The sequence below is a fragment of the Bactrocera neohumeralis genome, chromosome 4 (assembly GCF_024586455.1).
Source record: "Bactrocera neohumeralis isolate Rockhampton chromosome 4, APGP_CSIRO_Bneo_wtdbg2-racon-allhic-juicebox.fasta_v2, whole genome shotgun sequence".
Taxonomy (NCBI): domain Eukaryota; kingdom Metazoa; phylum Arthropoda; class Insecta; order Diptera; family Tephritidae; genus Bactrocera; species Bactrocera neohumeralis.
Genome location: NC_065921.1, coordinates 53,545,275 through 53,554,813, shown reverse-complemented (window position 1 = coordinate 53,554,813; position 9,539 = coordinate 53,545,275). Strand labels below are relative to the sequence as shown.

The 9,539-nt window shown below is 39.8% G+C and overlaps 1 pseudogene; it reads left to right on the top strand.

The window, feature by feature from the left end:
• Window positions 1-4,172: 4,172 nt before the first annotated feature.
• Window positions 4,173-4,374, top strand: LOC126757730 (small nucleolar RNA U3; annotated as a pseudogene).
• Window positions 4,375-9,539: the final 5,165 nt, after the last annotated feature.

The following is a 9,539-nucleotide window of genomic DNA, read 5'->3' as shown; positions in this document are numbered from 1 at the left end:
CATAATGAAACTTGGTACACGTATTTCTTGGTCAAGTTCGAAGATGGGCAAAATCGGCAAACTGCCACGCCCACAAAATGGCGAAAACCGAAAACTTATAAAGTGTCATAACTAAGCCATAAATAAAGATATTAAAGTGAAATTTAGCACAAAGGATCGCATTAGGGAGGGGCATATGTGGACGCAGTTTTTTTTGGAAAAGTGGGCGTACCCCGCCCTACTAAGTTTTATGTACATATCTAGGAAACTACTATAGCTATGTCAACCAAACTCTATAGAGTCGTTTCCTTCAGGCATTTCCATATACGGTTCGAAAATGGAAGAAATCGGATAATAACCACGCCCACCTCCCATACAAAGGTTATGTTGAAAATCACTAAAAGTGCGTTAACCGACTAACAAAAAACGTCAGAAACACTAAATTTTACGAAAGAAGTGGCAGAAAGAAGCTGCACCCAGGCTTTTTTTTTAAATTGAAAATGGGTGTGGCGTCGCCCACTTATGGACCAAAAACCATATCTCAGGAACTACTAAACCGATTTCAATGAAATTCGGTATATAATATTTTCTTAACACCCTGATGGCATGTACGAAATATGGGTGAAATCGGTTCACAATCACGCCTTCTTCCAATATAACGCTATTTTGAATTCCATCTGATGGCTTCTCTGTATAATATGTACATATGTATATACGTATACATTAGGAACCAATAGTGATAGCGGAATAAAACTTTACACAAATACGGTATTTGAAAAATATGTAAATGACGGATAATGAAATCTCGTTTATCACTTTATCATGCGAGAGTATAAAATGTTCGGTGACACCCGAACTTAGCCCTTCCTTATTTGTTTATACTTCGCTTCTCATTCCTCATGATAAATTCCTAAATCGTTCGTTTGCATGTCGTGCGGCTCTGGCTGTTGCTAGGTCTCCAACAAAGTTTGGCATTTTTGTATTCTTTTTTTTGCGAATTCATGTGTTTGAGGAACAAGGTTTCAAAGGAATTACCTACTTTTCTCGTTCAAATAAATTATAAATTTTTTATTATCAATAAATTAGGTGTGTTTATTCGCAGAAGTTAGAAATAAATATCACTAATTTGAAATGCGCCTATTGATATGGCTTTATTTTTTTCAGAAATTTGAATACTAAGTCTAAATTATTTTCTCTTTCCAGTTCCTTATACATACATACATATGTAGGCTTAGATGCAATCTACCTAAAAATGATATTTTTTTTACCACATATGTGCATACGAAACAATCTATCAAAATCATTTTTGTTTGGAAATCATCGATTTCAATACTAGGTTGGATAAATTTAGTGGCATGGTTTGTCTTTCGGGAAATCAGCAAGCAACATCTACTAAGTATTAAATGAAATATTTCATCAATCTGTAACAGTTACATTGTTAGAAGACATATTGCCTACATTTAGAGGTTAGATGTTATTTATTTGTCTGGAAAACGGCAAGGTAGAATCATCTCAACACTTCCTTCGTGAGCTCTTTATTTTTCGAAATGATGGTTGAACATAAAATTGACTTCCAATACTTCATATGGAAACAAATCGCATGAGCAATTTATGGTGTGCTGAAGGCGTACCATAGATATAATGTTTTATGGTTTAGCCAATGAATTTTTGCAAATGCACTTTACATACTGTTGAAATAAGTTAAATATATGTGATTTGTTACAGTTATGATAATTGTCTCATTTTAAAAATACAATTTACAAAGAGGTAACATTGGTAAAGCAAATTTGGTATTAGACTGCATATATGGCAAAATAACATGGATACATAAACGCCAAACACATTCCTTACATTTCGACGCAAGTGAGATTTACTGACAATCAAGGCAATTCTATATAAAATCTTAAATGCCAGTAGTAAAATAACCCTTCTGAATTTTAATCAGCTGCAAAACAGACATAGTTTTCTGAAAAGACTTATGCGAATTTATTTAACTTGCAAAAGCTATACCCGATTCTTTCTTTTGTGTCTTCGCGGCGCACCATGGAAACGTGAGTAACTCTTGTGTAAGATGTTTGTAAAACCTTATACAACTCGATTGCGCGCTGGGACCCGCCACGTAGAAACCATCCCCAATGAAAATACCACAACAGCCTCAGATAAGAGACTCGACGATGATGAGGTTTCGAATAGATTTTCACCAAGCACCAAAAGCTACGTCAGGATCGGAAAGGACCTCTCCGAACTGTTCCACACAACAGGAGCTTTCAGATACGGAGACCCAAACGCGTAACTACTTCAATATATTGCTGTAGAAAATAGTACGAGCTGCAGAGCTAAATAGATAAAGAACAAGTGTACAGCTACGAGCAACCGCCGATGATATTGATATCATTGGTATCAACTACGGCGCGGTTTATTCCACTTTCTCCAGATTAGATAAGGAAGCGAAGAGTATGGGTCTGATAGTGAACGAGGGCAAGATGAAATATTTCCTGTCATAAAAAAAAAACAGTCACCGCATTCGCGACTTGATTTTCGTTTCAGTACCCGCAGGTGGAAGAAAAGGAAGGCCTTCATTCCGTTGGAGAGATCAGGAAGAGAAGGATTTGGCTGTACTTTGTATCTCTATTATCGTAGTACCAAAATATTCTAAAGACTGCATGATTATCGTGACAAAATATAAGAATTCATTTATATAAATAAACTGTCAAGCGGTCAACCGGTAAGAATATGTAACGAGTACAAGCAAAAGTTTCCAAATGAGCAATCTATAGCAAATCTTTGCTTACTACAAGTAAAACGCATTTCTTGAACTGTCTTACACAATTACGCACAACAACAGCATTTGCTATGCTAGCTGCTTTTTTTATTGTTTTTTTTTTCAATTTGTGTGCACCTTCTTTTGCCGCGTTCGGGAACCGAGCAGACAGTTCACTGCGTTAGCTGCCTTAGTTAAAAGTATGTGCTTTGTAGGTTTGCTTATGCCAGTATCACGCTGTCACTTTGTGCGATTTATAATTTTATCAACATGAAAATCCATAAAAAGTTTACTTTATCGTGCTTACTTGTCGCGACGTGTTTCGAAAGCCTTTTATTAATTTTTTTACTTTTCTTGTACATTTTCGCCTTTGCCTTATATCCATGGTGTTGGTTACTTTTTTAGTACATTCTACCGTTTTCTATAATTTTTTTTTTTGATTAATTTTTGTTCAAACTTTACCACAGCGTTTTCTTTGGCATTGCTTATTTGTTTTACGTTATGTTGTTGTTGACTCCGTTAGTGTTGCTACACAATATGGTATTAAGTTGCCTAAACTTGTTGCGAAAGTTGCAACGGATTTCTTTTTCCGATTGTTTGATTTTTTATCACGTTCTACGTTTTCTTATTCCTCGCTTCTTTTCACACACATACACCGCTACCACAACGCGGATTCTTGATAAATTTAATTTGTAGTTCAACAAGTAAATTATCTATAAGGCCTTAAACCCAGCTATCTTCGACTTAACTGGTTAAAGCTTTGTCCGCAATATAATAATCATTTGTGCGTCCTCCTTTCCGCACACATTTATCTTGGTTGCTAGTGAGTGTGTTTGCTTTTATTTATTTTTTTTTGAAGTTATACTTCTTATACAAGTTCGGAAAAGGTTGCGATAGATTCAGGTTGCGCAACCTTGCTCAATATGAATCTACGCAACCTTGTCTGCGAAGATGTTCGAGCAGCAAGCGAAGCGGTGACGAAAATCGGCGATCGTTTGTTCGTTTCTTTCGGCACAGCTCGGCTTTACTACCAACAACACAATGCTGCCATGCTTATGCTGTTGTTGTTTTTGTAGAACAATGTTTCAATTTTTGGTTGGTGACATATTCAATTAAAAAATCAATTCTGTTGGGATTCGAACCTACGTACCTACGTACTCGTCGTAACTTTTCAAGCGCTTACAACCAACACCACCATTGACACTTGTATTGCGTTGTCCTAATTATGGTTTGGTTATGCATGAAAGAAATATACAATGGATCGCCGATTGTTACCTCTTTCCTTGCTGCTGCTGCGCATATGTATGTTTGTATGCTTGTTCATTATTGAAGTTATACTCCTTTTTCTTTCCTTTGTCTTTCATTTCTGCGAATTCTCAACTATTTTATGTGCCCTTTTGTTGAAATACCCTGCGTTGGCCGTTGAAAAATTAAGGCTATACTTTACAGGATTATTTCTGTAGTTAGTCTTCATTTACATTTTTGGAAATCGACCCGCGATGACGAGGTATATCGTTTTATCTGACAGCGTGAGGTTTAAGAAGTTCATTTCTAATTTTGTCTTGTGGCATATTAGAAATGATGTTTCTTGGAAAATCGTTCGCTTACAACGGATAAAACTACTTCTGAGTGGTGATTTTAATGAATAAAGTTAAGACTATACTTCTCAGGATCATTCATTCCTTTCATTTCTTCAACGAAATTAATGACCTTTAGAAATATGCATATTTGCATTATTTCGTTGTCATTTCCATATTCGTAGCAATAGAATTTCTATGGCATAAGTAAAGTAATGGCCGCCGATGTCACCCCTTGCCGCTGTAGCAGCTTCACCTACAAACATGCGTAAATATGTATGTATGTATACGTATGATCGTGAATACATATCGATGCAGATTTTTGCGAGAAGCACCAGAAAGTTGTGCAATTCATGATTTTTGGCTTTTGCCATCGTCGCGAAAAGACGACTTGTTGGCAAAGGCATGCTCGGGGATATGTTACGGCCTGTGTTTTTATGAATGAAGCGAGATTGCTTGTGGAATTTGCGCCTGCGTTCATGAATGAAATCGTTTTTGTTGTAAAATGTACTACACTTGTTCTTCGCCAATTTGGCTGCCATATTGTCTTGTGAAGATCAAGTTTTTGTTGGTGACATATTCATATGTGTACGCATATGTATGTTTGTATGCTTGTGCATTATTTGTTTGGCAATGTATGCAAATATATGTACATATAAGTATATACGAATGTATGAACATGCAAGTCAATGCGCGCACATGTAATAAGTATATTGATAAGTGATGAAAATATGATTTCAATTTCTGTGCGCGCTCATGCGTATACATACACTCATATAAGCATGTGCAGATACACAAGATAGGATAGAAGATGTATGCCTTTTAACATCGTATACTATACAAATAAATATTTTTCTTACTAATAGAAATTAAATTTATCACAGCAATATACATAATATACATATACATAATATTGCTGTGATAAATTTAATTTCTATTAGTAAGAAAAATATTTATTTGTATAGTATACGATGTTAAAAGCAAAAAATTATAAATTTATTCTGTCGAGATTCGAACCTGTTACCTGTGGTATCATCTTGACTTTCCAAGCGCTTACCACCAACACCACCATTGACACTTAAGTTGCGCTGACTTAAGTATGGTTTGGTTATGCATGTACATAAGAAACATACGATGGTTCTAATAATTTTGTTTAAGTATAGAAATATGCTTTTGTAGAACTTTTGCTTTCGCAAACATACAGACAAATGTGCAAACGACATAATATATGTATGTATGATTGTTTCGCATTTTGCTTCTACGCCGGTCAAATTTCTATACAAAAATCGGCTGAAATGTGTGAAAAAATAAAAAATGGACAACTTCTTCTTCTTAATTGGCGTAGACACCGCTTACGCGATTATAGCCGAGTTAACAACAGCGCGCCAGTCGTTTCTCCTTTTCGCTACGTGGCGCCAATTGGGTATTCCAAGCGTAGCCAGGTCCTTCTCCACTTGGTCCTTCCAACGGAGTGGAGGTCTTCCTCTTCCTCTGCTTCCTCCGGCGGGTACAGCGTCGAATACTTTCAGAGCTGGAGTGTTTTCGTCCATTCGGACAACATGACCTAGCCAGCGTAGCCGCTGTCTTTTAATTCGCTGAACTATGTCAATGTCGTCGTATATCTCGTACAGCTCATCGTTCCATCGAATGCGATATTCGCCGTGGCCAACGCGCAAATGACCATAAATCTTTCGCAGAACTTTTCTCTCGAAAACTCGCAACGTCGACTCATCAGTTGTTGACATCGTCCAAGCCTCTGCACCATATAGCAGGACGGGAATTATGAGCGACTTATAGAGTTTGGCTTTTGTTCGTCGAGAGAGGACTTTACTTTTCAATTGCCTACTCAGTCCGAAGTAGCACCTGTTGGCAAGAGCAATCCTGCGTTGGATTTCCAGGCTGACATTGTTGGTGGTGTTAATACTGGTTCCTAAATAGACGAAACTATCTACAACTTCAAAGTTATGACTGTCAACAGTGACGTGAGTGCCAAGTCGCGAGTGCGACGACTGTTTGTTTGATGACAGGAGATATTTCGTTTTGCCCTCGTTCACTGCCAGACCCATTTGTTTTGCTTCCTTGTCTAGTCTGGAGAAAGCAGAACTAACGGCGTGGGTGTTAAGGCCGATGATATCAATATCATCAGCATACGCCAGCAGCTGTACACTCTTATAAAAGATGGTACCTTCTCTACTAAGTTCTGCAGCTCGAACTATTTTCTCCAGAAGCAGGTTGAAAAAGTCACACGATAGGGAATCGCCTTGTCTGAAACCTCGTTTGGTATCGAACGGCTCGGAGAGGTCCTTCCCGATTCTGACGGCGCTCTTCGTGTTGCTCAACGTCAGTTTACACAGCCGTATTAGTTTTGCGGGGATACCAAATTCAGACATCGCGGCATAGAGGCAGTTCCTTTTCGTGCTGTCGAAAGCAGCTTTGAAATCGACGAAGAGGTGGTGTGTGTCGATTCTCCTTTCACGGGTCTTTTCCAAGATTTGGCGCATGGTGAATATCTGGTCGGTTGTTGATTTTCCAGGTCTAAAGCCACACTGATAAGGTCCAATCAGTTTGTTGACGGTGGGCTTTAATCTTTCACACAATACGCTCGATAGAACCTTATATGCGATGTTGAGGAGGCTAATCCCACGGTAGTTGGCGCAGATTGTGGGGTCTCCTTTTTTTATGGATTGGGCATAGCACACTTAAATTTCAATCGTTGGGCATGCTTTCGTCCGACCATATTTTACAAAGAAGCTGATGCATGCTCCTTATCAGTTCTTCGCCGCCGTGTTTGAATAGCTCGGCCGGCAATCCATCGGCCCCGCCGCTTTGTTGTTCTTCAGGCGGGTAATTGCTATTCGAACTTCTTCATGGTCGGGCAATGGGACGTCTGCTCCATCGTCATCGATTGGGGAATCGGGTTCGCCTTCTCCTGGCGTTGTGCATTCTGTGCCATTCAGCAGGCTGGAAAAGTGTTCCCTCCATAATTTAAGTATGCTCTGGGCATCGGTCACTAGATCACCTTTGGGGGTTCTACAAGAGTATGCTCCGGTCTTGAAACCTTCCGTAAGCCGCCGCATTTTTTCGTAGAATTTTCGAGCATTACCCCTGTCGGCCAGCTTATCAAGCTCTTCATACTCACGCATTTCGGCCTCTTTCTTTTTCTGTCTGCAGATGCGTCTCGCTTCCCTCTTCAATTCTCGGTATCTATCCCATCCCGCACGTGTTGTGGTCGATCGTAACGTTGCGAGGTAGGCAGCCTGTTTTCTCTCCGCTGCGGCGCGGCACTCCTCGTCGTACCAGTTGTTCTTTTGCACTTTCCGAAAACCAATGGTTTCGGATGCAGCTGTACGTAAGGAGTTTGAAATGCCGTCCCACAGTTCCCTTATACCGAGTTGTTGATGAGTGCTCTCAGAGAGCAGGAGTGCAAGCCGCGTAGAAAAACGTTCGGCAGTCTGTTGTGATTGCAGCTTTTCGACGTCGAACCTTCCTTGTGTTTGTTGGCGTGCGTTTTTTGCTGCACAGAGGCGGGTGCGAATCTTGGCTGCAACAAGATAGTGGTCCGAGTCGATGTTAGGACCTCGGAGCGCACGTACATCTAAAACACTGGAGACGTGTCTTCCGTCTATCACAACATGATCGATCTGGTTGGTAGTTTTTCGATCCGGAGACAGCCAGGTGGCTTGATGAATTTTTTTGTGCTGAAATCTAGTACTACAGATAACCATATTTCGGGCCCCGGCGAAGTCGATCAGCCTCAACCCATTTGGGGATGTTTCCTCGTGGAGGCTGAATTTACCGACCGTAGTGCCAAAGATACCTTCTTTGCCCACCCTGGCTTTAAAGTCGCCAAGCACGATTTTGACATCGTGGCGGGGGCATCTTTCATAAGTGCGTTCCAAGCACTCATAAAAGGCATCTTTGGTCACATCGTCCTTCTCATCCGTCGGGGCGTGGGCGCAGATCAGCGATATGTTGAAGAACCTCGCTTTGATGCGGATTGTGGCTAGACGTTCATTCACCGGAGTGAATGATAGTACTGGCGACGGAGTCTTCTCCCACCACGAATCCTACACCAAACTTGCGCTCCTTTATATGGCCACTGTAGTAAATGTCACAAGGACCTACTCGTCTCTGTCCTTGTCCCGTCCATCGCATTTCTTGGACGGCGGTGATGTCAGCCTTTATTTTCACGAGGACATCAACCAGCTGGGCAGCGGCACCTTCCCAATTAAGGGACCGGACATTCCAGGTGCATGCCCTGATATCGTTGTCCTTATTTCGTTTGCCATGGTCGTTATCAAAAGAGGGGTTTCTCATCCGAGGCTGTTTGTCGCTTTTCATTGGGATAGGCTTTTTACGTGGCGGGTCCCAAACCCAGCGCACAACCCTATGCAGGGGTTGTTTCGCCTTCTCACTTTAGCTCACCTTCGAACGGATGTTCTTAGGCTACCCAGAGGATACTTGGTGAAAGACCGGAAGTCGTGAGCTGCTTGAGTCATATGTAAAAGAATCGTTTCTGGCCACTCCCAAGTGAATGGCGATCAGAGAACTTTCCTCACTTGCGTGAACTTCTACACATGACCCCATCCTCCTCATGGACAACTAGGGCAATAATTTAAAATACATGTAAATTTATTTAAATTTATTGAAATTTCGTTTCGCATTTTTCGGCACTTTCAAATTAATTAATATAAGTAAAATTCACGACTTAACCCGCACACGTCTTATTCGCGCAAAATTTCCAACTTTATGAAAATTGGCGCAATTATTGACACTTCAATTTTATGTAAAGTTTAAAACATGTTTACATATGAATATATAATATATTTGATTTTGGCGCAATTATTGACACTTGTCAATTTGCCCAATATATTAGTAGGAGAAAGCTCAATACTTATTTACATATGATATATACAAAGAACATGTAAGAAGAAGATTTATACTTAATATGTAAATATTTATTTGATTTTTTCACAATTATTGACACTTGTCTTAATATACAAAATTGGGCCAAAACGAAGCAATGAAATACATAATTACTTTTGCATGTCAATATTGAAATGCCGACGGCAAAACGCAAAGGCATATATTGCACATACATACATACATACAAGCGATTTCTTGGTTGAAAGCAAAAATTGAAGCATGAGAAATTGAAATGCCGACGGCAAAACGAAATTGCTTACATTCGTGTACATTGCGTATGAATCATGAAAATATCT